At 29.8% G+C, this 27,290-nt stretch overlaps 1 protein-coding gene across 9 annotated transcripts in view; it reads left to right on the plus strand.

The window, feature by feature from the left end:
• Window positions 1-27,290, plus strand: part of Sulf1 (Extracellular sulfatase Sulf1) — a 171,657-nt gene that overhangs the window by 38,724 nt on the left and 105,643 nt on the right. For 5 of the 9 annotated variants that reach the window (XM_076398996.1, XM_076398999.1, XM_076399000.1 and 2 more), the window contains exon 2: window positions 7,913-7,978. The exons of 3 other annotated variants lie outside the window; for them this stretch is intronic. The gene's annotated coding sequence lies outside the window, so the exon portion shown is untranslated. Of the gene's footprint in view, window positions 1-7,912; window positions 7,979-24,241; window positions 24,280-27,290 lie in introns of all 9 variants that reach the window. One more of the 9 variants, XM_076398998.1, reaches the window with a different exon arrangement.

Consider the following 27,290-nt stretch of genomic DNA (forward strand, 5'->3'; position numbering starts at 1 on the left):
TGTTAAAATAAAATTATTCCACATCAAAAATTTAATCCGTTTTAAGGCATCGATGTAAAAAACGCATTCAGCAAAGAGCAAGCCTTGCAACTGGAATCATGATACTAAAATCTCTTTTAAATGGACGGAAGTAGAAAGTGGCTGGCACAAAGAATAAAACAGTTTCTCACGGTATTACTATAAAATTTATGTTACCTGATACAACCTGTTAAAGAGAAGACTAAAATTTCAACTGAAAGTAATACGTAATCTTATTATAGAAACAGGCTGGTTCAACCGATAAGTAGGTTGAGGTTTCAAGAAATTACTAGAGAGAAAAATATCAGTATATTACATAAAATCCAGGAACATATTGAAAAAACATCAATTGATATTTATTTTATATCACAAAATTATTAAGAATGTTTATAATATACCTTTAATTATATTAACAGAAGATTGCTTAATGAAGTGATTTTCTACATGCCATGTATATATAATATAGACATAAGAAATACTTATTGCCAATAGGGCAGATTATGGAATCACAGAAAAAAAATACTAAAAATAAGAATATAAAACGATGTATTGCAATATAATAATTATATATATATATAAGTAAGAGAGTGAGAATTTTCGTTTCGTTTCGTAATTTTGTTGTTGAAGAAATTTTGTGATGTACCTCTCCCTAGCTGACCAATCAAATCGAGCCATTTTTAACCGACTTCAAAAAAGAAGGAGGTCCTATATATATATATATATATATATATATATATATATATATATATATATATATATATATATATATATATATATATATCCCATATCAATTTGCCTTTTAAACACTAACCATATCATTGAGAAGTCGTAGAAACATTGTAGACAACTGTTTCTATAATGTATTGGATAGAACGTTAAGTCCACGCGCGGAGGTCGAGGAAAAATTTGTTAAATCACCTAGACTAGGTAGCAGACTCCAGGGCCTGAAACTTTCCTTTCCTCATTCATTGTTATTATTTGTATTTTTTCTCGTACTTTCACTTGAGTTATTCATTGAAATATTTAATAAGATACCTGAGTAATTTATTGAGTAAATATTTAACACTAAAAAGAGAAAAATAAAATATTTTTAACAAAAAAAATTAACCGACTTCAAAAAATGACTCACTCAAAAGTAAAAAACAATCAAAATTAGATTTTTAACATAAAAAATGTTTTAAAATAAAATATGTACATAATAATCGTTGTAATAACTAAAGATCAGAACAGTTTGAAGTCGGTGTCGTGCATAAACAATACAAAAATAATAATATAATTTTGTGACATACACAAAATTAAATTACGAAGAAAACAAATCTAATTCGTTGCTCGGCACTGATTTGATAAGTTGGTACTAGTTAAAAAAATATTATAAATAGATAAATAGGTTTAGGTAGGTATTAAGATAAATTGTGTATATAGTAGAATATAAAATATGTGTAGTAGATAGGTTAAATAAGTTTTCGTTTATTTTTCTTTAGTTATTACAATGATTATTATGTACATACTTTATTTTAAAGCGTTTTTTTGTGTTAAAAATTTAAGTTTGATTATTTTTTACATTTTAGTGAATTCCTTATTTATTTTTTGTTAAAAATATTTTTAAAACAGCATCACAAATGGTTGCAAATCCTGTATTGATGCCAAGGAAATAGATGCTAAGTGTTTGACGGTATTGAAAAGGAATTGTTCCTCATGAGCTTATGGAATTTGGCCAAACCATTAGTTCAATTATCTATTCTCAGCAACTTAGCAGGCGATTAAACAAGAAACAGCTAGAATTAATCTATGATAGGAAAGGCGTTGTCTTTCATCAAGATATTGCTAAACTACCCCCATTTTAGTGTCTCGTCAAACATTGCGAAATAATAACTGGGAATAATCATCCTATCTTTTGGATCTTCACCCCTTTGATTGTCATTTGTTCGAGTAACTGCAGATTAAGTATTTGTTAATTACAGCACTTATAACATTGATAAATATTTGATTAGCATTACTATGTGTAGTCAAAAACACTCGAATAGTCTGATTTGCAGATTTTTCCAAATTAAAGAAATATAGTTTGAAGGCTTTTTATTATTGGTAAATATAGAATCTTATTATATAACATCAGATATATTTACCCAGTTAACCAATGGAATCCTCTTTTATTAAAGGTTTGTTATTAAACGAATAAAATTATTTGAAAAACACATAAATAAACATTTGGAAAATTCAACACATCAAAAAGCTACATTTCTAATATCCAGTTTATCTTGATACTTCTCATTGAGTTATTCCTATTTTAATTAAATACCAACATCAATTAAAAATATGAATAAAATTAGTTATTATTTACTTTAAAGTTTTTTTAAATTTTCGGTTATAATTGGAATTGACAAATTCCTTACTTGATCAAATTTAATTTTACTCTGCTTTGGTATTTCGTTTGAAATCGTAGCAAAAAATACCTGATTCAGACCTATACCCTTCCTCGAATTCGAACACTAAAATGTCACGGTTACCCGAACTATTAACTATTATTTATTCTCTTGTAAAATATTAACCACCGCTATAAATAACGCATTCTAAATATGTCCTCTTTTCATTAGGAACCAAGAACCGCTATCTTAATTCGATCTAATTTAGCATTATAAATACTTACTTACTATGCTGATCAACTATTTTTATAAGCTGTTGGTATTTATTCGTAGCAAATGTGATAAAAAAATCGATTACTTAAAATTGAATTTAAAAATGTCATTAAAAATATTCTCTACCATCAATCATTATTTTACTCATCTTTCGGATGTGATGGGAATACACATCGAAAGAACTCCTCTTTAAATGCAATCGGTTATGTATCATTGGTCCAAACAAGTGATACTCTGGAATGAACAACATTTGGAAATACGGCTGTTGGAATAGAACTCTCCACACAAAATAATCAAAATACATATTTTAACCAGTTCTGGAATTTGTAACTTGGCAGTTCGTAGTTTTAATAATTCGTAGTAGATCACACAATTCCCTTCTAATTCAATTACATTAAAATTTAATTACATTTGTTACATTACTATTAAGAAACGATTTTCTATACACGGTTTTTGTATTAATTTAGATAGGTGCATTTAGCATAATCGATGATAATCTACCATAAAAATATATTTATTTTCTTACCGAGGCAACAAGTTACCCATCAAAAATATCCTTGGATTTCAATTAATAGTTTTAGACTTTTGCTTACTGCTTATTCATAATAATTTAGATAACACCAAAACTCGAGCAATTGCTTAACAATTTTGTTGGTTTCTTTGTTCTGGAAGCCGATATCACAATTTTTTAAACGTTTAATCTATTGTCGACAAGCTGACTCATCCAGAGCATACCTTCCATTAAGATATGATGACTTTCAGTTTTAACATTTTTTTCTCGATATTAAATTTAATATTCCACTTGAAAACTATGACATAAACTCCCCGCAAATACATTTACATACAAAGTTTATTTACAATTAAATCTTCCAATAAATATGTCTTGCCCTGTATTTTGTTTTTGCTGTGAATACTTTCTATTCATATGCTTTTGACTTGATTCTGCACCCTTAGAAGAATGATTAATAAACCCTAATTATAAAAATAATTGTGCGTTTAGTCTTACTGTGAGACATGATGCGTTATGTGTGGTTCTATTAAAACAGAGTTGGATCGACAATATTTTATGCACCGTCAAATCAACAGCCACTTTCTTGCGTTAAAATAAAATAGTTTTCAAGTAAAAAGAAGCTACAAGTTTTAAATTACCTTTTAAACCCTACACGTTTCATAACAAATACAGTCAAAAGCATATTGTTCCCCCTCGAATTGAATTGACTTGCTTTATCAAGAAAAGAAGACGACGTTGTATTGTCAATTATCGCAGAGTTAGTCGAAACATTCCTTTGCGGATTTCAACGGAATTTAGGCAAGAGCATCGCAGTTTGAGAAACCTTTCCATATATGCTATATTTATAATTTTAGCTGTTATTAGAATTTTATGAATTATTATTGGATATTGAATAGACCCTAAAAAGATCAAAAGAGTCTATATCATAAGGTGCTTGCATGTATTATGATTATATTTTCGCTTTTAAAAGGGATTTTTTATAATTTTCTACAATTTATTTCACTACCCATATATCTGGCAACATGACGATACCGTCTCGAAAAAACGATGCTGGTTTGGCAGCAATTATAAAACTATATGATTATTTCGTAAGATTATACCAAACCGTGAAAATGGTTAGCAGAAAGCGCTATGTCTGGTGATTACGCTGGATACGGCAAAATTTCCCATTCAAGCCGCAACGGTGTACCCTTCACATCTCTTGTAACGTGTAACCGAGAATTTCCATGCAAGATGATAATTTTGCGTCAGTTATATTTGGTTTTAGTAACTCGTAACACTGCAACTTGCTGATTCCACCATATATGCGCAGCAAGATTTTATGACATTGATTGTTTCGTTCCAATATTATATTCCGTTCTGCAATAAGTCTTGCAATTAATTGTCGTCGAACTTTTTTGGTCCTCCAGGCCGTTCTTTGTCACTGACCTCAAAAACACAATTTTTAAATAATTGAAACCAAAACAGCGCAAAATTATTTGTTGAGCTTCGGTAGCAGATTTCTTAAAACAAAAGTAATTTAAATAAAAAAAAAGATTAGCATCTGCATAACGGGTCAATTGAAAAGTCCCCGGTCTGACACATAGGTGGCGCTACTAGAATTATATCCATATATTTTTTAATTAGCCCTAACCCTCAAAAGACGCGTGTATAAATTTGACAGCTGTCGGATCATTAATTTGTGAATTATAGCATTCAGCTTCACTCAAAACAATTTTTGTTATTGTGAAAAAAATGGATAAAAAACAATTTCGCGTGTTGATAAGATATTGATTTTTGAAGCCAAAAATTACAGTTGAAGCAATAAATTGGCTTGATGCCCATTTTCCGGACACTGACCCAAGAAAACCAACCATCAAGGATTGGTATGCTAAGTTTAGACGTGGTGAAATGAGCACCGAGACGGTGAAGGCAGTGGATGCCCAAAAGAGGTTGTTACCGAAATCCACAAAATGATTTTGAATGACCGTAAATTGAAATTGAATAAAACAGCAGAGACTCCAAAGATATCAACTGAACGTGTACATCATATCATTCGCGAATATCTGGGTATGAGAAAGCTCTGTGTAAAGTGGGTGCCGCGCGAGCTCACTTTTGACCAAAAACAACGACGAGTTGATGATTCGGAGCAGTGTTTGAAGATGATCAAGCGTAATAAACCCGAGTTTTTGCGTCGATATGTGACAATGGATGAAATATGGAGAAGCTATTATTTTATCTAGAAAAATTACAAATCAATCGAATTTAGCAGATTAATTTGTGTAACAGTTGTTTACATTGATAATTTATATAATATTAATTTTTATCATATTTGATCTTACAATACATTGATATTCTTTTATACTGAACGGGATAAATTGATGGCATATACAATTTAAGGCTTTCTTATTTATGTAATCTTTTGTGAGATAATTTCTTGTAAGAATTTTTTTCTAATTAACAAACACTTATACTATAATACTATATATACTATATATAAAACACTATATATATTCATATAGTATAACACATATTCATATAGTATTCGAAAAACCCTTGACAAATATTTAATTCTTCACAAAATAAATACAATTTATAATATGATTAATAAAAAATACGTTATTATCGCCAGATATTATTAATTTAGCTACAGGTAACATTCTAACTGTCAATTCATCTAAATAAACCGCAAATCTTATAATTAACCACTAATTATTCCATCTATATATTAATAATAATGATACTGTTAGAATATTTAATCGCATAATGTGTATTAGATATGAAGTTGAAATACCTTTACTGTTCCAGTTAGGTTTGCGTAAGCTACTTCCTGCAAATGAGTAACTGGAAATAATAAGATATTCAACTACGATAAATCGGCATATCCAAGTCGAAACTTCCTTCCATACAATTTCAAAAAATCCTACCCTTATTTAACAGTATATGTCATAAACGAACGTGCTTAAAACTACGTGTTTAGGTTGCATTAAATACTTTTTATATACTAAATATTTCAATATTAATTATTTAAATAGCAATACATTTCCATTCGATAATAAAGTGATATTTAAATTTATATTTATGATTGTATCAAGCTTAACGAGATTTATATGTTTCCAAATATATTTTATCTCTGAGAAACTTAATTTGATTCATTTAACTTTGGCCCGAATGCTTTTAGCGACTTTAATGTTTACGGAGTTATCGGAAAGGGCGATATGATGCAAAAACCTTTTAAAGTGATATAAATTAAATTATTTGAATTCTGCTCAGATACATTAATGCGAAATGTTCTGTTTTTGATATTATAACACATCTGCCGATAAGTTCTCAGTCTTTCATTTGTAATAAAAAGATAAGCATTTATCAATTTATTCTGTCATATATGTGGTATAGCATTTTTTTAACTAAAAATAAGTATTGTTTATAAACAAATTCTCACCTTTTCATTCAACCAAGTGACACTCATAGCTGTTGATTACGATCTGTTATTTTTATTGTAGTCAATGAATTTGGCTATAAAAAAATAATATAATTTGAAACAATTTTGGAATCACTTTGCTTTCTTCACAACTGGTTACTATCCCAACGCAATACGCAATGGACTCCAGGAACAACTGAACCAAGCGATAGCGTGGTACAAATTCTGGCGGCTTCAGATTAACCCGAGCAACACCCAGGCTATTCTGTTCCACCGCAAGAAGGAGATTCGCGCCTATCTCCTCCAAATCCATAAAGTCCCTATCCCTTGGCTCCAGAAAGTCTCATACCTCGGTCTCCAGTTCGACCGCAGATTTGAATGGTCTGGCCAAATCCAGCACGCCATTTGCAAAAGAAATGGCATAGACAGCCTATTATTTCCTCTACTCTGCAGAAAAAGCAAACTCCCAATCCCACAGAAAGCGACTCTGTATAAAATGCTAGTCCATCCAATCTGCTTCAATGGAGCACAGGTGTGGTACAGGTATGTCTGGGAAAGACAACTTGAACTGCTCCAAGTGTTCCAGTCCAAAAAGGTCGTGCGTTACTCAGAGTCCCATGGTTTATGAGGAACGTCAACACACACCTCGAATCAGGCATCCCGTTTGTGAAAAATTTTATAAACATGCTCAGTGTAAGGTTCTCCATAGGAACCTTAGCACACAATAACACCTTAATAAAATCTCTACCCGTCCACAAACCCCGGTAGTAAATAAACTACGGCAGTCCCAGTCGTAACCCCAGGGTCTCTGTCGCCCGCAAAACAAACATATCTCGAACCTGAAGCAATATCAGCCGAAGACCATTTGGTTCTAGCTGGTAAATCTAGAAAACGAATTCCATTTTTAATCACTCTCATATCTCCTCAAGAGATTCTCTATAATGTTGCTATAGACCCAAAACTTTAACTTTAATTTCAATTACCTTATTTTTCACATGAAAAACACACATAAGTTTACAAAACCAATATTTAGAAACTGAAATTGGCCAAGTTTATTCGCCATAGTGTTTAACAATTATGCAAAGATTTTCTTCCTGTCTTCCTGAGTTTAAATACTAACGATTCTTAAATATCTGATCAAGAAGTTGATTTCTGAATAGTTATTTAAGAAAACATAAAAATATCCCTAAAAAAGGAAGGCTTTATAAAGTAGCTCTATAAGTTATCAGGAAATTAAACATAGATAAATTGTTTGTTTTAGAAATATCTAAAAAACGTTTCTTGTTAAACCGGAGATATAGTGAGTGATACTATATATAAACTATAATAACATTCTTTCTTTTATTTCAGAAACTTACTGAATCCTATAAATTTACATCTAATATTGGAAATATATATATAGGATAATAACATCAGGTAAGTTCAATTTGTATGTATTAATTATTGTAAAATATAATAAAATTAATTTTAAAATGTTATGGTACAAAATAAACTTAACAATACATATTTAACTAAAGATAAATAAACATGTCAAAACTATTTAGAACTAGCTGTTTGAATATTTAGAATATCGTCAACATATTTTTAATTTAGTACTTAATTAAATATAAACTAATACAAAAAACCATTGCATTTGTATCCAAATTTTACGTTACATTAAAAAAATTAAAAAAAGTATATAGATTACATGTTTAATGACCAAATCCATATTGATACATCAAATTGAGATCAATTAATATTAAAAGGTCATCAAAAGTTGTAAATACAACACTAATTTAAGAGAATTGTTATAGTACTATAAAAATATCGTTCCCGAAAATTGCGCAAATATTTCAAAGCAATTGTAAAATAGTGAAATAACTAAAATATCCGCACTGACAATAAAAATGTATTAAGGCAAATTGGTTTAATCCAATGTCAGCCTCAAAATGTGGAGAACAAAGGCAAATTAAATTAAAGCTTATCGGAATACTGATGCAGTTAAGAGAAGTCGTATAAATTTAAATTTATTTCTCCTACGTGAAATGTTAATGCATTTATCGAGATTTGTAATTAATTTTTTCCTGCGTTATTAAAGTGTCTACGGCAAAACTGCGAAATGTATTTTAAAATGAATTGGCGCTGTATATTTTTTATGTCAGATTTCTTACAATTTATATTAGTCCACTGATGTTACTTAAAATAACAAACCTTGGGTATTTTAGAGTTAGAATTTAATTAATTAATTTAAATTTAATTTATAATTAAGTTTTTTTAAATTAATTAATTCAATTATATGAATTTTCTATACCTTAGAAACCAATATATTTCTATAGCAGGTAAACATCAGGATGCTTCCTGTAATTAGCTTTGATTTTGCCAAAAAATTACTCTAATTATAATTTTTAGTTTAAAACTGTACACAATAGGTAATTAAATAAATGTTAGTCTTATTGGAAATGCTTCTTAGACTATCGTGAAACACGTATACGCGATAAACATTCTCTATTATATAATTGTATATTGCTTACTCTAGCAAAATACTCAATTCGTACCGTCTTCTTGCCAATAGATGGTGCTAATTGTAAAATAACCTAGGAAACACAGATTCAGTATAAGAACAATGAGATTATTTCAGTGATTAAAATGTTACTCGCGTTTAAAAATGGAGAAATGCAATGACATATTACACTATATTTTGCATGGCAAGAATGCTAAATAGGCTTATGAAAAAAGTTGTATTTTTGAGAAAAACTGGATACGCTATATATTAGTCAAAATATTTTCCATAAATTTCTACAAATTGTTCTCTTCTATCTGAAAACACAGCGACACCGTATCGAAATACCGATGTTTGTTTGTCAGCTATACAATTATCAATTCATTTTCATACTTCTTCCTTTTTGGAACCGTGTGTCAGAGAAGCCAGTGGTAATCTGAAGTACGATGATGAGTACGCTGAATTTGGCGAAACTTCGCATTAGAGCTTGTTACCCGCTATTATTAATTTAATTGGCTTCGATCGACATCTGGAGACATTTTTATTTGGTTTTAACAGTTCATGATGCACTGAGTATTTCTGATCACATCATATGCACAGCAAGTCTTTATTACGCCTCATTGTTGATATGGATGGTTCCCCCGGAATTATTCATGATTTTTTTTGTATGGAATTGTAGTAGTAGATCCACCTTTCATCTTCTGTCACAAGGCGCTATAAAAAAGACTGCTATTTTAACTTAATAAGCAACGAAACCATAATCTTCAAACGATTTGAAATGGCATTTTTATGATGTGGTAGCCATTTTCCTTTATTTTCAATCTTCCCCGTCATATGTTAACGTATTAAATAGCCTAAAAGTACTTTGAGAGTTTGAGTTGTCCAATAAGTATTGCATTGTATTAGCTTCGTACTTTTTGATCAATTATTGCAGCCAATGCCGAAAATTGGAATATAACGACAAATTTCCTCGAATCAAGCAACAAAAGTAATATATACAAATAATGGAATTTTGACAGTTTCATGATTAGCATTTGTATATACTAAATAACTCAATAATATTATGTCAAAAATGCCAAAACTATCAATTTTAGAAGTTATTTACATTGAAATTTCGCAATTTCACCAGTAGATATTGTTGATGATACCTACACCTAATAACAACTGAAACATCTGCTCTTAGCATTTTCTAAAGCGTGCTATAATTGATGATGGATCACGTACGCCAATAATGCAAAATCGCCGAATCGATAGTATTTGCCAGGATTGAAGCAACGACTGACACCAAAAAATGAGCTACTTCCAGAGAATCAAAGGAATTATAGCCTACTTTTCTTTAATTTCAAAATCTCAATACAACATAAAGAGGGCATATGAACGGTGTTGTTCACCAGTGGTAATTCATAGGTTATGGGTTGAACTAATCCAACGTTTCCTACGGGGTACCCCAAATCATGAAGGGAATACGGAATGCACTAAATAAAGGGGATTAACCAGCGGGTATAATGAAATTTGAGGTAACACATAACTATATTTATATTAACTTGAATGGTACAATATTTACTATCCTATATTAATAACTAATACTAATCATTCTAATATCTAATACTACTAGTGTAGGATATTAGTATAATATACACAATCTCTAATAAATTAATTCAATATTACTATTCCCTAAATTTCAAAGCTCAGGCCTATATGACATACCGCAAAATAGCAATATAACGTAATATAACGTTATAATTATTTCTACATCAAATTATTCTCGCATAAAATGTGCTATTATAAAATTATCCTCGCATAGAAATATATCCTATAAAATGTCCTACCATAAATCTCTGTAAACAAACGCTCTTTTTAGTCCACTTACCAGAAAAGAAAAAAAATCTTACCTCTACTAACGGTTTGATGACTTCAAGGAACATTTTTCTATGGCACTATTCTTCTTTCAGGTGAGTGTTACCAATCTTCAGACACCTCTTCTGATTTGATAGAACGAATTCAGATAAGATTTATATCACTATCAATTCTAATAAATAACAGGAAAAGTGTTGTCTTCCACTGTCTTTAACGAGGCTCAACCACACAATCGTTTAATAAAATACCAAAAATTGAAAAAACTTCCCACCCAAAACGAAAAATATAAACTCGATATTATAATTAAACAATACAAAAATAAATATATGAATCCGCATTTTTATGGGATATATATCATGGAATAAATAAACGGTTTGCTATTATAACTTAATTTTGTTTAAATTGAAGCCTGCCTACATGTAAAATTCTATGTCAAGGTGGTCGTTGATTAAACGTTTCTGGCAAACCACGGCTATTTGCATCTTGCAAATTTATGTTCGCATATTGTTCAGGCCGATCAGTCAATTTTACTGAATAAATATTTATTAAAGGTTATCAAATGAACAGGTGCAACAGCGTTGACTTGTTTAATGTTTGGTCAATGACCTGTACGAATTAATCTGGTACAACATAAGGTATTTTTTAATTATGAAAAGAAATTTAGCGAACAAGTTATTGACCATATTATTAACATCTTATATGTGTATCCACTGGAATGAGAATAAATATAAAATTAATACATACAATATTTTTAAAAGCAGAAGCAATTTCTAAATATAATTGAATACAATACTCTGTATAATTAATTGTAAATTTCCATTCAAGTAAGTTTAACCAGTTGGCGATTGAAATTCTAGCACACTATATACAAGGGATGGTCACAATATTTATGTATTAATAAGGTATTGCGCCAACATTTGCTTTTAAAACAAATGTTGAACGAAATGTAGTCCCATTTTTAGTTTCAGTGATGTTGGAGATAAAAATCTACTCCTCGCTATCTGCTCTAAAACTCCCTATAACGTTGAATTAAATTGAGCTCTGATTGTGCTGGTCAGGGGAAGATAATATGCTGATGCTCCTCAAACCATTTTTGGCTGTATTATCTTAGAATATGGTAGTATTTGGCAGCAATATGCTAGTCATGTAAAAACTTTATCATTGAAAATGTCGAGATATTCATATCCAGAATTGGGCCAATGTGTGAATAAGAGAACCAGCTTAATATCACGATATTGCCGCCCAAATCTTAACGGAACCCACTCATGCTTGACTATAGATCCGAATCATAGGCTTCGTTTGGAGTTCTCATTCATCAATAAACCCGACCGTTTCTACCGGTTAACCTTGGGTTTCAGTCACTATTCCTTATTCGCATATGATGTTTTATCATATTTTATGTATGCTATAATTTCTGTCACAGTGAATAATGTCGCTAGTCAAAATTTTTCTGTTTTCGTCAGAGATGTTCTCGCTGACACTCTTAAAAAGCGCTTAAGAGATCCCAAGGAAAAGACGATGAAAAAATAACAGCCCAGTTTAGGATTTTATAGCTCGGTGAATGGAGATAAGACGATATGAAACAGTGATGGTTACATGATGTGACCGTTATTTATTGACGATATAAAAAGGTGAAAATACAAAGGAAAAAGAGAGAGAGCAGCTGTTAGCAATGTTAGCTGAAGTGGCGTTTGGGCAGTCGATGGTGGCACGTCTGAACTGAACAATGGTCAGTGACTGAATGATCCAAAATGCCCTTCAATGATATACCAGATCAACGTCTCGGGGTTGCCAGATTTTCATTATCGTTTAATAGACATCGCGCTAGCACCGCGTACGTGTTCAACATCTAGGATAATATTTTTAGAGGCCGCTAACATTCTTAGCATTTTAAGGAGCCAATGACAACAAAGAAGCTCAAAGCACACTTTAATAAACAACAACTATGACTATGACTGAAAACTTGTCCAGAATTAAATATTAGTTGTCAACTTTCATAGGCGGAGGATGCTAAATATGTTGGCATGCATCTAGAATGACACCTAATCTGTTTCTTCCAGACACTTACTAAAAGAAAACAACTTGGTGTTAAACTAAGCCAAATGTGTTGGTTGGTTCATCGTAAATGGAAGTTATCCTTATAGTCTATCCAAAGTTGTTTTGTACATACATGATCTAAATTTGTAACGACAAAACGTCGCAATGTGGCCGCATCAACTGCGGGTTTTAGCTCAATTTTGCTTTGACATACAACAAAAACAAATTGTAGTTTAAATAAAATAATGAAACAAAAATGTGTAGTCAAATATATGTAGCTTATTTTAACATTATAGTACATCTAGTACATCTAATAGGGTGCATATATATTATTGGAGGATTTAAAACTACAACACAGGTATAAATTTTGTAGGTTAGAGTTGTTTTATATATAAATGTATTATATAAATTATGTAAATATATTACAGTGGACTCTTTTCCACACCACCCATGAAGTAAAATTCTAGGCGCGTTTTTTTTATCTAGTGGTATTCCTCTGGAGACCTAATCCACCTAATTAACAATTAAATATCAAAGTAATGTATTTTACATTCATTAAAGAGCATATTAACCTTTTTACGTTTAGTTCTTGTTTCCTTCGACGGTGTGTTTACGATGTGTTACGATGGCGAGTCAAGTCATCTTGATATGACTGTATTTTTTATATCTTCTGCTGCTCTAAGATTTTAAAAGTTCTTTAAAAGCTGATTTTGAAATCACTCCAAAAGCAAATTATGGTTCATTTCTCCATGATAGTGATCCTTGGACTTAGAGGAAAACACTAATTCTGCACCAGGAATAAGACAATTCCTGCCTCTACCACAAAGAACTATATGTATGCAATGAATTATTGATAAATGTTATGACTTATAAAATCTAATAGATAGTTATTCCAACGTTTATCCTTTTCTATCCACTTTTGTTACACTACATTTATTATCGTCTTGCCATGAGTGACCCGATACAAATCAAGACAAATTGATATAATAATTCTTCCTTGATTTTGTTCTATATTTTTAAAAGTCATATTCTTTTAAAATTATTGCCTGAAAGTTGTACTAAACCCCTTAATGGGTTATCTTTACACTACTTAAGTTCTATATTACCCAACAGTGTATGAAGGGATGTACTACATCCCTCATATAGCTGCATATCTTTCAGCTTTTTATGTATACTCCAGACTAACAATTTTCTCCGAAATAATTGTATTAAATTATGTTTCAATTGAACAAACTACTTACTGTTTTTATACATTTCGTATATTTGATCTCTGATACAGCTAACATCAAGCTGATCTTGATTCACCCGTTTCGTATAAAGAGGATTTCTTTTTGGTGAATTTAAGTTTATATTGTTTTTTATTTTTTGAAACATTTTAGTGACCGTGCCCGTACTTATATTCAGTGCAGCTGCAACACGCTAAAAAATAAGTTCAAAAAAAACCGCGGGGATTTGAAATTTATTAAAATAAAGCGTTAAAACATTTGCCGGTTTATAACCCGGTAATTATAATATTTTTAATAATTTTGCGTACATTTGACAACCGGACGATTTTGATAGGCTAATTCGGTTTCATGTTTGAACTTATCAGACAGCATTATGTCTTCTTTTAAATAGAATGAAATGGGAAGAGAAATATTGTCTGATTCTGAAACGAATTTACAAATTGCGGCAGGCAATATATTAAACATCTTGATGACGTATATAGAAAAAACTTTGAATAGACTATAGATAACAAGGTATTGTTGCATAAATCAATATTTAAGACCATTTGGCCATACGAACCAACTAATCTAACCATTATCTCCCACAGAAGACCCTGTTTTTCTACATGCTATGTGTCGTAATAAAGAATTATTATCCGCGGATGCGATATTTCTTATTAACTAAAGATAATGAAAAAATCTAAATCCTTACATATTGCATATCTAAAATGTTTCTTACATATTTAGCAGCATAAAAGTAAAGCATAATTGTGAAGCTAGATGACATTAAGCCATGATAAATGGTTCCAGAGAATAAAATTATTTCATTTTACTAGTGAATACTTTAAGTAAATAGTAGTAGATGTCAAGTTATGAAAAACAAAGCAAATATCAAAATTTTCCATGTAAATAATGTCCAAGGTAATTACTAGAGTTCACGAAACAGCGGAAGTGATAAAATAAATTTGTAGTAAAGTCGTAATAATCTATAAATTGTAAAAGTTGCATGTGTAAAATTTGCCACGTGTTAAATCATTTTTGTTTCGAGAACTAATTGGTTAAAGAATGAATTCCTTAAATTCATTCCATAAAATAAGAACATTTTATATGCTTTATATACTGTGGACAAATTGTAAACAATTGCATATTACCAACACACATTTCAGCATGCAATATATACAATCTTGTTAAATTAATTGGATGTAGAAAACAATAGAATCGATACATGTGAACGTAATAAAACATCAGTAGAGTAACTACGTAGCATTATGAGGAACCTATTATGTATTATGAAACTTTTAGATGAATCTTGTAACGGTTGGACGATTTTGTTACGCTTTCGTGACTTATAGGTTTTTTATTAAGCTTTCCCGACAAAATTTGATCTAAAACTGGTAATTTAATAGTCGGTATAACGTTTTTTCTTTTATTAAATTATGTTAAACTTGAAAATATTTTAATAGAATATAGTTACTAATTCTGTTTCTTTGAGACTCAAAAATAGAACTCAAAAAAAAGGTTTAGTGGTAATTTAGGAACCAAATTTCTAATAAAGGACAGTTCAATAACAACAATAATACTTCTAGTTGGTAATAATGCAACAAGGGAACAACCGATTAAACCCATATCTAACTAATTTAAATTGTTTTTTTAAGTAAACACAATATTATTCATATTAAAATACTACCGTTATTCTAATATTTAAATTTAATTAATCTACGAACTAGAGACGAGCTATTTTCGCAAATCAATAAAACCTGTTTAATATAATTTTGCAATTTTAAACACAACGTCTTTAATGTTCATCAAAATAATTCGTTTATTCCAAATATTTGGATACATCAAATTTTACGGCTATTACGGCGTTACTGATCAAAATAAGCCGTTAAACCAAATAAACTTTCAGTCGGTTTCAAGTTCAGTACCTTTTTAACTTCGATAATTAGACAAAAGAAGCACAAGGTAGAAAAATAAAATTTGAATAAGGTATAAAAAAATTATTATAAAATTGATAATTATAATATTATAAGAATATCTAATTCTCAACCAATACGCTGCTGTTGGTGCTGCAGGAATATTATTTATCAAATCTAATCACGGTTGACATTCATGTCTTTTTAAACGCAGCTTCTATCCGCTGTATCAATTGCCATCATCGCCGCAGAAGTCTATGAGGAATTGGTTTACCTTTTATTCAGCGCGCCTGTCCAAATCATTGCAATATGTGTCTCTGGATTTATTATTCAACTATGCACAGAGTTATCTTAATCGAATGACCTTATTTTTGACACGATATCAGAGAGAAACATGAAGATTTTTTCCATTATAACATAACATCACAAGACTTCATAAGAAGAAAAATAAGCGTTCAAGAGAGCCGGATTTTACTCTTGATTGTAATATATTCTCCCTTGCATACTCACCATATTCAAGAGGCGAAAGTTACTGCAGTTTGACCGATCCCAAGTACTTGAACTGCACTTGCTCCAACTGGATACCATTAAGATTTACATTACCAGGCGATTCGTCATTTGTGAATGCTATATCATGAAGAATGATTTAACTCTCAAAACATCTTCAACAGCTAATACAGTGATATCATCAACGAATATCCATTCGGACAAAAATTGAACAACATACTCAACAGCATCATATTGAACGATGTGTCTCCTTTTAAATGTATTTGTTCAAAGGAATCTTCATAGTTTTTATGTATTTGCCTTTAAAAGGGAATGAACGTAGCCGCATTTGGCATGCTATTTATAGTCATGAGTGCTTAAACATTAGAATTGATTTGCTCGCTTTCATTCAGGAAATTGCAATGTTCATCTTTAATCTTACCCTGACCAGCCCTTCATTGTAAAAGTGATTCGACAAAATAGATCGACGTATTTCATCTCGTGTTATCGCTACACAACTAAATATCGACCAGTTACTCTTTTACAATTTTAAATAATATACATAAGACTAGATACTAAATCAGTCGGCTCGATACTTTCGAAAAATTCGAATAGACTATGAATGATCCATAAGTAGACCAATTTTAAATATCAATCTAAATTATAATACATTATTAATAATTTCTACAAGTTTATGTATGTTTTAGATGTTCATATTTAATCTAAACCGATGACAAAAACCACCTTAACAGATGGACAAACTAAATAATTTTTACTGTAACAACATTTAACATATATTATTTGTAGTCTGGAAATTCCAGTATTAATTTTAGAAATTATACATATATTTCTAATTATTAATTTAATATAAATCCCTTCTTTGAAACATTTCCTAGTTTTACAGAAACTCTTCTCAATCCAGAATGTATTTGTATGCCCAATTTAAATATTTTCGAAATAAAACTGTTTTTTTTAATACTTCACTTTCTTGAGACGCTGCGTCATTATATTAAATTTATGATGCAATATTTTCTAGTGTTATCATAATAAATATCGTAACTACCTTAAATTGAATGAATATTGAAAAAGTCACTACTATATTAAAGTTGGCTTAGAAAATATTCCGCTATCAATTTAAAAGAAACGTGCCATACGACACGTAATATTTGATTCTATTGAAAACTAATACTTATATTGACGCATAAATCGTAAACAAACAATTTCCAGTACAATTAAACGAGTTAAAAACAGTTTTAATTAACTTTTACGCCTAGCCATATGACTTAACGTTGGTATTATATCTAAGTTCAGTATATACCGTGATCAACAAATATTAAGACGTAGAATTCGTAATATTTATTCATTGTAAATTCATTCCCTCACCTGTCAACAAGGCGTTTTATTTGAGTGTTGTTTGCATAAAACCATTGGTCTCAAGAGACCAGATTTATGAGCCAAAAGTTCTTCATTTTTGCATAGGTATTGGCCTTTCGCAAATTCAAATTACGCCAATCCAATTCTTCCTTAAATATCGTTCCAAATTGATTTGTGAGATTGAAACCCAGTCGAAAAATGGGGTCACATTAAAGGGGATAACGCTTGCATTGTATTGATGTATAGTTAATAACTAAGGCCCTATAGACATTGACGAATAGAACTACGCTTGCGAAAACTAGGAATTACTTATCTAAATATATGGGAAAGCATATCAGATTGAACTATAAAAGCAAACATGAGTACAAGAGATATAAATAGTTTTAAATCATCTCATATTGCAGAAATGCTTAAATTGACTTAAAAACAGGCAGTCCGGATTGTAGGCTTTTTCAGTGGTTTTTATACATAAGCCCGGCGATTTGTACGTAACAATATAAGTGATGATACATCGGTCCATATCACTTCTTCGTCGATGACATTTTACCACATTTTGTGTATTCTGTCATTTCTGTCCGCGTGGATACTGTCACTAGTGAAAAGTTAAACAATTCACCTGTTTTCTTTACATACGCTCTCGCTAACCGAGCACCAACGATTTTCTCTCTTTCAAAGTCCAAGACATCATACATTTCACATCAGTAAAATACACTAAAATATCCAGCAACACTTGGAATCTAAACTGAACAATACATACGCATAGTATTATTTTCATCGAAACAGTGTTATCAATATGCAACTTGTCTATCCACTGTATATATATATATATATATATATATATATATATATATATATATATATATATATAGTATCAACATATTTGTAGCACAAAATTGACATAAAAAGATACCTAGAAGTCGAATTCATCTAGATAAAACCTTAAATTATCTAGAGCTATTTATCGTTTGCTCCTAATTAATTTGACTAAGGTTGTATATTTTTTATAGTGGTTAACACTTAGATCTGATAGAGAATGTTTAGCATCTAAAATATAGAAAAGCTACACATTTTTATTGAACATTGTAATGTTACGTTTTATTAGAAGACAATTCAAATAAAGAACGCAGTATGTTGAGTTAATAATTGTTTATAAATGTCTTTTGACACTAAATCGGTGACATTTGACAATTTGATTTCTAAAATAATTGCCTTTATTAAATGTTTTTAAGGCATATTTATTCATCTACGTTCCAAATACTAATCAATGATGTTGTTTGATCGATGCTCCTTCTCTACTTTTCTAATAATACAATACTATCGCTGTTGTTTAACTAAGTGATGATTCATTCAAAAAGATTATTTTGATGCCAGCTTTATACCATTAAGAGAGTTTGCAACAAAACGGTAGTAAAGAATGGTAGTCGGCCCAGTCTACAAAGGTAGATGCCTCAAATACCCCCAGCCAATTTTTGCACAATCACTGAAAAGGTGTGTGGTCTAGCGTTGAAGTAATGGATATTCAAAAATTGCTCGATTTCGTTTCAGCAGCGAATCACAAATGGAAAGTGACTTCCATAGAGATTTCACAAGATAAAGTATGTCTACCTTGATATTTTTAGAAATTTCATCGGCTTTTTCAACAATTGACCGGCCAGAGCAAAAGTCATCTTTACCAGGTTCGGCTTTAACATCCACTTTAACGAATTCACTAACGTTCACTTAAACACCCACCATAAACACCACAAAATTTTCGATAATTTTGTGCTGAAGTTTTTTTATTCAAATGTTAAAAAAAATAAAATATAGCAAAAAGGACCTTCTTAATTTTCTAATGTTATCTTGTAATCCTAATTCTCAAAGCACAATAACTTTTGACTAAACAATCGAATGAGGCCACTACGCTTTATATCTAGAATTTTTAATTACCAATGCTTATCACTACGTAACCAACGAAGAGTTGCACGATAACATCGAAATCAAATGGATATACGAGATAATACAAGATTTCGCCTCAAAACATGAAATAAGGTTGTTAAATCACAGCAACGTGGAAGCGATACAGCTACTGGAGAACACGCACGAAATCAGAAGATTGCAGCGAACCAAACCACAAGAAATTGTCTTGTGTATAAGTGTATACTTACCTTTAGCTTAAGTAGTTTAGTTTTACTTTAATTTGGGAAATACATAATGATGTTTAAATCCCGTACTCGCCTTTCTTGTATATTAATGCAAGTACAACAGAACAGTAGTAATAAATTAATTGGTAAATTAAGATTGTACTAAACATATCTATAATATATTGTATTGTATTGTAATATATTGTACTAACATATCTAATAATATCTAAACATACCTAAGGCGTAATTAATAAATAAAATGTTTTCTTCGTGTAAATAATTTATTCAGTTACACTTTGTCATATATTTAATGAATTTTAATTAATAATACAAATAATAAACTTTATTATCAAAATTATATAAAAAACACAAATATTAGTTTTATTCATTCATAAAATTGTACAAAAGGAACAAGAGGAAACTAGAATGTCCACTTCCCCCATGTCTGACATGTGTTTGGTAAGATAATTATAGTTTTCACGACTAGTCTTCCGTTATAGGCAAGTTACCACATATTATTATATTTCTAGTTTTAATATACAAGCTGTCCAACATGAGCATTAGAGCACAATACATTAGAAGTGAAAGAATATAATAAAAAAATTATTTAAAAAGTATATAGCAAAAGCTAATAATGTAAGCAACTATAGTAGCCGCAACGCAAAAATATAATGACAAATTGACCAAAGTAACAATTAAAAGGCAACACAGGCTCAATAAACATTCCACCGAATTAATTGACCAGTATTTTAACTAGTCTTTGAATAGATAATGTAACAACACATCTACTAATATTTTTTGTTGAAAATCTAATTAACATCTATATATTTCCCATTTCTAGACCTTTTTCTTTAAAATATTGTAACATTTACCTTTGCAGTCAACTTCTACTGTTCTTGGAGAGGTGGTACTCCGCGAACTTATTGAACAGCTGATTTTAGTAAATACTATGGTATCTTTAATGTATACTAATATTTAATGTATATGTCTCATCCGTTAATATATAATAACAGAGCAGCTTGAGTGGGAATTAGCTTAGATGAATTAGCTTTTCTCGCCTTCTGCTATCTCTTTTTTAAAGAGATATATAATAAGAGAGCTTAATCGATTGCTCACTGAACATTCTCAATTAAGTAATTCCTTCCTCATGGATCTATGAAGAATCTATGTCCCCAGTGTGATGAACTTATAGGATAATACATTTTAATAAAATGCACCAACTTATTAACTATTAGAAGAAGATATTGCTTATATGATTCTATGAAAAGTATTTTAACCATAAAATCTGACTAGCCGGCTTGGTTTGCGCAGTGGTCAAAGCGACAGAATGGTTCTCCTACTGTTAGGATAGTCGCGGATCCAAATCATGCTAGAGCATGGTTGTAAATTTATGTTTGTTATTGTCTATAAGGCAATAAGTGCTGATTCCGACAGGAAAATGAGACGCTAATAATCAGACTGGGTAAAACGGAATGTCTTCTGGTATGATCTGGTATGATTTTTTAATTAATTTGTTTCTTGTTTTACTCCTATTATATCATTCTATTATATATAATTTTTATGTCTTATATTACTTTTTTTTGTATTAAATGTATACTTTTTATGAAATGATGAACATTTTTGTTTTTGTTTAAATATCTATATATTGTTTATATATTGAAATTTTTGTTATTTTTAGTCTCTGTTATTTATGATATAATTTATATTTATTTATATTTATTTAATTTTTTATTTTTAATATATGTTTTTAATCTATATATTTTTAATATATGGTTAGGGGCTCACATTGAACAATATAATCAATCCAAATAAACCTCAATTTATAAAAATGAGATTCTAAAAATGAATAACAATTTATTATATGAAATAAGTCTGAAATAAGAAATATTGACATTCATCCTCTGTAGATTTAATATCTTCAAAATATGGCGGCAAACCAAATCAAGACACTGATATAAAACAACTTTAGTGGTATGCTATATAAAGACTTTATTAAAATCATTATAACTAATAACGAACATATTTTTTATAACTCCATTAATATACCGACAACCAACGGAAAAAACGCGCCGACTTTTTTCTACATAATAAGAAAATAACTAATTAATTATTTCCCTTAGTTTAAATTCAACGCACTATATATAATTGCATATCTGAATTTTTTCATGAATTTTAATGGCACTTTAATTTTACGTTCATGCTGTTAGCTTCAGTAGTTTCGTATAATTTTGACTGTTACTCTGTTCGACTTGATTATTACAAAGGAACGAAACATTTTTGCATAATAACATGGACGAAAAACTGTCAGGTGGACAGCGGCACAACTTTAACACGTACAACTTTATGGATCAGTCAATATATTGAGGCAGCAAAACATTAACTACGGATTTATATATTGTCATATTTCTTCCTTATTGGGTTTCTGTATCAGTCCTAGTAATATAATGAAAGTATTTTTAATTGTATTTATAGTTATCCATTTTCGATAATTTTTAGCATGGGTAACACAAAAGGAATAATTTTTTTAAACAGTTTTTCGTTTCTGGAATAAATCATAATTCAAGAAGATTGTCGTATAACTTTGTACAATTACGACGTCAAAATTACAGATCAACGGATCAGCAGTTTGTTTATTAACTATACGCCAAATTTAAGAAACCAATGCAAAGTAGAAAATCAATAAAATCATTAAAATGCCAATTATCAAATATGATTTAATAAAAAGAAATAGTTTTTTATGTTATTGATGAGGAATACTATATAAATTACAAGGAATAAGTGATAAACTTACCGCTGGAAAAACCTTAGATTAGATTAATTACTTCATAATGGTTCATATCAAGCATTTATTGAAATTAAAAATCATTAGTAATGTAATCATATAACTGTCAATGGACATATGTACAAATATTTCGATTTGTATTGAGTTGAAATATTTTTTTTTAATTTGAAGCTTTATTTCGAAAAATCGGTAAAATGTATTTTATTCAAAGCATTGTCCATCTATTGCCGCTACTTTTTCCCATCTTTAAAGCAATTTACGGTTGCCATTTTGAAATGGACCCATTTCTTGGTTATAAGTCGAAAAGTGTAGTAATCAGAAGGAGCAAGGACTGCAGAGTATGGCAGGTGTAGCACTTCCCATTTTAATGCTTCCAAGTATATTTTCATCGCTTTCGCAACGTGTGGTCGAGCGTTGTCATGCGGAAGAATAACATTGTTGTGTCTTTGCTCGTATTCCGACCATTTTTAACGCACTGCTCAGCTCGAAGGTATCAATTTTAGGCGAAAGTAATTCCCATTCATGGTTTATCCAGAAAAACCTTCAAATCCTCATCTTCATTTTTTTTTGTCCAACACTCTTTGTTTTCGGTGTCAAAATCGCAATTTTTAAAACGCCGAAACCGTATTCACATGCTGAAATCGATGAAACATGGTTGCCATAAATATCCAAATTGGACTAAAATATTGAAGGTATATATTAAACATAAAAACTTACATAAATATATATATAAAACATAAAAACTTACTTGAAATACTTAATAAGCTATCCAGTTCGACCCAGAAGCGATATACTAGTAGTAATGACAAAATCTTGTATGTCTATGACTTAAGGAAAATAACATTACGAGCCACTAAAACCGAATTGAACTATAACTGCAACTATCTACTAAAGTCAATTGAACAAGTTATATGACGTATTGTTGCTAAAAGACTAGGAATGGAGAATGACAAATGCAAAGTCTTGCTCCTACATGACAACACTCGGCTACAAGTTGCAAGAGCTTTATGGGATAAATGCTTACAACTTAGACATTTGACACGTTTAGACTGATAAAGCATGGCTTGGCTGATACATGATTCCAAAATTCTGAAGAAGTTCAAAATTATATCTGTGAATGAATCGCTGCCAAACCATCACTTTTTCCACATGGTAGATGTATGTGACCAATAAGATGGAAAACAGTTGTAAAAACTATATAACATGCAAAAATATATATAACATATATTCTACCAATTTCCATTTCCCATTCCATTCCACCATTTCTCACTAAAGGTTTATTTAAAATTCAAAAACCATCAGAATTCATGCAACTTAATAATAATATAACATGTAACCAATATCATACTAATATTACTTATAATTAATTGAAGTTGTTTTAAGCCACATATAAATTGGAAACTAAATCAATTCCTTTATTTTTCAGGTATTGCCTCAAAGGAATATATGTTTATATTGTTAAAGGTATTACAATAATATATGCATTTATTATATCACAGTTGTTAGATCGTAAATAATGTCTTTTAGTAGAATCATGTCCATAGATAAACCTCACAAACACCTTTATCAAAGACAAATTTATTACTACTCCTTAGAGTTTTATTGCTGCTCTTATCGGTTCAAGCACTATTATATCGATTAGAAAGGTAGGTTTTATATTCATTTAAATATATTCATCCGATTACTGCGTTTTCTATTATTCAATTACAAGAACGAATCCTCTAGCTGTTTTATATAACGTGACTTTATTTTAAATTTGAAAGACTATTGGAAAATAATTTCGATTTTGCATAAAAAAGTAAAAAGAAAATATAATTCAGATAGGTTAAATAATAGTTACGTGTCGTTAACAAATCAAAAATGCCCATTAGTCGTGGCTAATAACAATTTGATCTCACGCTGAAGTGAATTCACAATTCGAATGTATAATTAGATATTGGAATTAATTCCTAACGGTTTTAAACAAGAAGAAGAAGAAGAAGAATTATTCCACTGCATTATTTGTTAACCTATCGTTAACTAATATATCATACTATTCTCATCCAACCATATACCCAGCTGTATGTTACTTACGTTAATTATTATTTTCATTCGATTGGTTCCATCACCACTTCGAATATCGATTAACGATAACTTTCAGCGTTATTGACGTCCTTACTAGGAGCAAAGATCGCTACTGAATAAGATAGATACCAAAAATAAATCGTACAACTTACGTGATAATAATCAGTGCCCATCCTATCTTATCTCCCCCTTCGTAATTTTTTGCTATTCAATGAAGTACGCTTGATATTTGTAATTACATTATTGTCTCTATTTGGTACAGTTTTCTTTAAAGCCTCATCTTCTATTCTTGCATTTGTACATCGTTCACCACTAATCCATCACCCTTAAAAATACTACATTTGTCAACATTCAATATATTTGATTAAGTGTACATTTTTATTATTTACTATTTACTAATAATAATAATTTATTCAATTAAAAAATTTTTAAATGAGGACTTAATAACAACTCTTTGATGGGAAATAAATTGTTGGAAAGGGTATAAGAATGCTGTACTACCTACACTATCTAGTAAAAATATTAAAGATCAACAGTTAATTTGACTCCTTCATGATTTTAGCATATGTATATATATATATATATATATATATATATATATATATATATATATATATATATATATGTAGTTATAATATAATGATGTGAAACCAAATCTCCCCACAGTTATGCGAAAATATCACCCATATGCCACATACATTTGGAGCTAAAATAGTGTTTATTTGATACTTATTGTCTTTTGTATGTTATACCTACCATATTTAAATGTCATACCTAGAAATAGATCAATATTTAATATTCGTATTAATCAGTCATTATTAACACAATACACTTCTTGAAAACGCACATTTACTAATAATGAAAAGTTAATTTATTAATTTCTTCTTATTATTAATTAAAATATTCAGTTAATTCATTAAGAGATCTCGATTCACCGACAATCATATAAAAATGTATTGTATTTTATTTAATATTAATTCAAATATTCACTGTTACAAATATATTCCACAATATCTTCTTCGAAGATTGATTGATTGATCATCTCATTCAAGTTACTACTTTGTATATAAATAGGCTTAATTTTATGTTTATTAAAAAATGTTCTAGTAAACAAAAAAAAAATTTACATCACAATTTGTCAACCTAGTACATTTGAAAATTATAAAACTTTTTCATAGTATTAGAAACAATCACATAGAAACTAATTTAACATTATCTAATTTTAACCAGTTGATGGTATAGCCTTCAAGCCAACATCATAAGATACGAACAAAATCTAAATACTTTTTCCCCTCTTTATTATGTATATATTAATTTAGTAAGTGAAAGGAGTGTTTTTCATTGACTTTCTTATATTTTATTAATGGCCCCAGAAGAATCTATATTTTTCTGTTTGAGGTAGAATGGACTTTAGTCACGAGGGAATTCAGATAACCTATTTGTTTTAATAAACAAAGCTGAAGAAAATCAATACTTTTTGGATCTAGAAAGTGATCCAGTAATTGACCTGTTTCTTTTTATTATTTTTCTCTTAAGTATAATGTAGACAGCACAAGAACTATTATATTCAAAGTATTACTTTTTAAATATTATATAGGAATTAACAAATTAAAGTTAATTTTTACTAATAATATATAAAATTTGTCTGATTAATAAAATTTTGACCTTTAGAATTTTCTTGAAAATTGTACAAGTAAAATTCTTATATACAAGTCTGTTACTTCACTCAAGATTGTAGTACATGATATCCAAGTGCAAGCATTACCGTTAGAGGTCATCGATTTTCCTCTTCATTGAGCTTTTAAACACGTTTGCACTAAATAAATGCCTGGCATGTTTTATTGCTCCCATTTGCTATTTCTACACAACTTATTAACTCAAAGTACGTGATATTAGAAGCTAGTTTACAAACATTTAATTAACCAGTTACGCGAAACATTGTGATTCTTTTATAAAAATTCCCTTAACTATTTTCGAATGCATTGTTATATGCGAAATAACTATTTCACTTCAATAAAATAGTCTATTAAATTTTTGAAGAATTACATTTTAAAGTACTTTTTGTTATAATTACCAATATTTTATGCCAACTGTAAACTTGTTAGTTTTATTTGTTTTAACAAAGAGATTTATTCTCTACCCTTCACATAATATAGCCCTAAGCTCTATCTTTCACATTATATATAACATTTTTACGGTAAATAATTAGGTTAAATGTATCTTTTTAACAATATGGATTGGAGCTTCTGCTTAACTTGGGCTCCAAATCACGGGCGTCGGCATTAAACCTACCGACTGGCCAAAGACTAGTTTCTGGCGTTAGTGGAATGGTTATGCCTTATCAAATTTTACACTATTTGTTAGAGACATTTACAATTACAATCACAAACATAAAGTACATTCATGATATT

This window comes from Rhynchophorus ferrugineus, unplaced genomic scaffold, assembly GCF_030347505.1.
Source record: "Rhynchophorus ferrugineus isolate W39M unplaced genomic scaffold, kcgeb_rfMv2 rfM3, whole genome shotgun sequence".
Classification (NCBI taxonomy): domain Eukaryota; kingdom Metazoa; phylum Arthropoda; class Insecta; order Coleoptera; family Curculionidae; genus Rhynchophorus; species Rhynchophorus ferrugineus.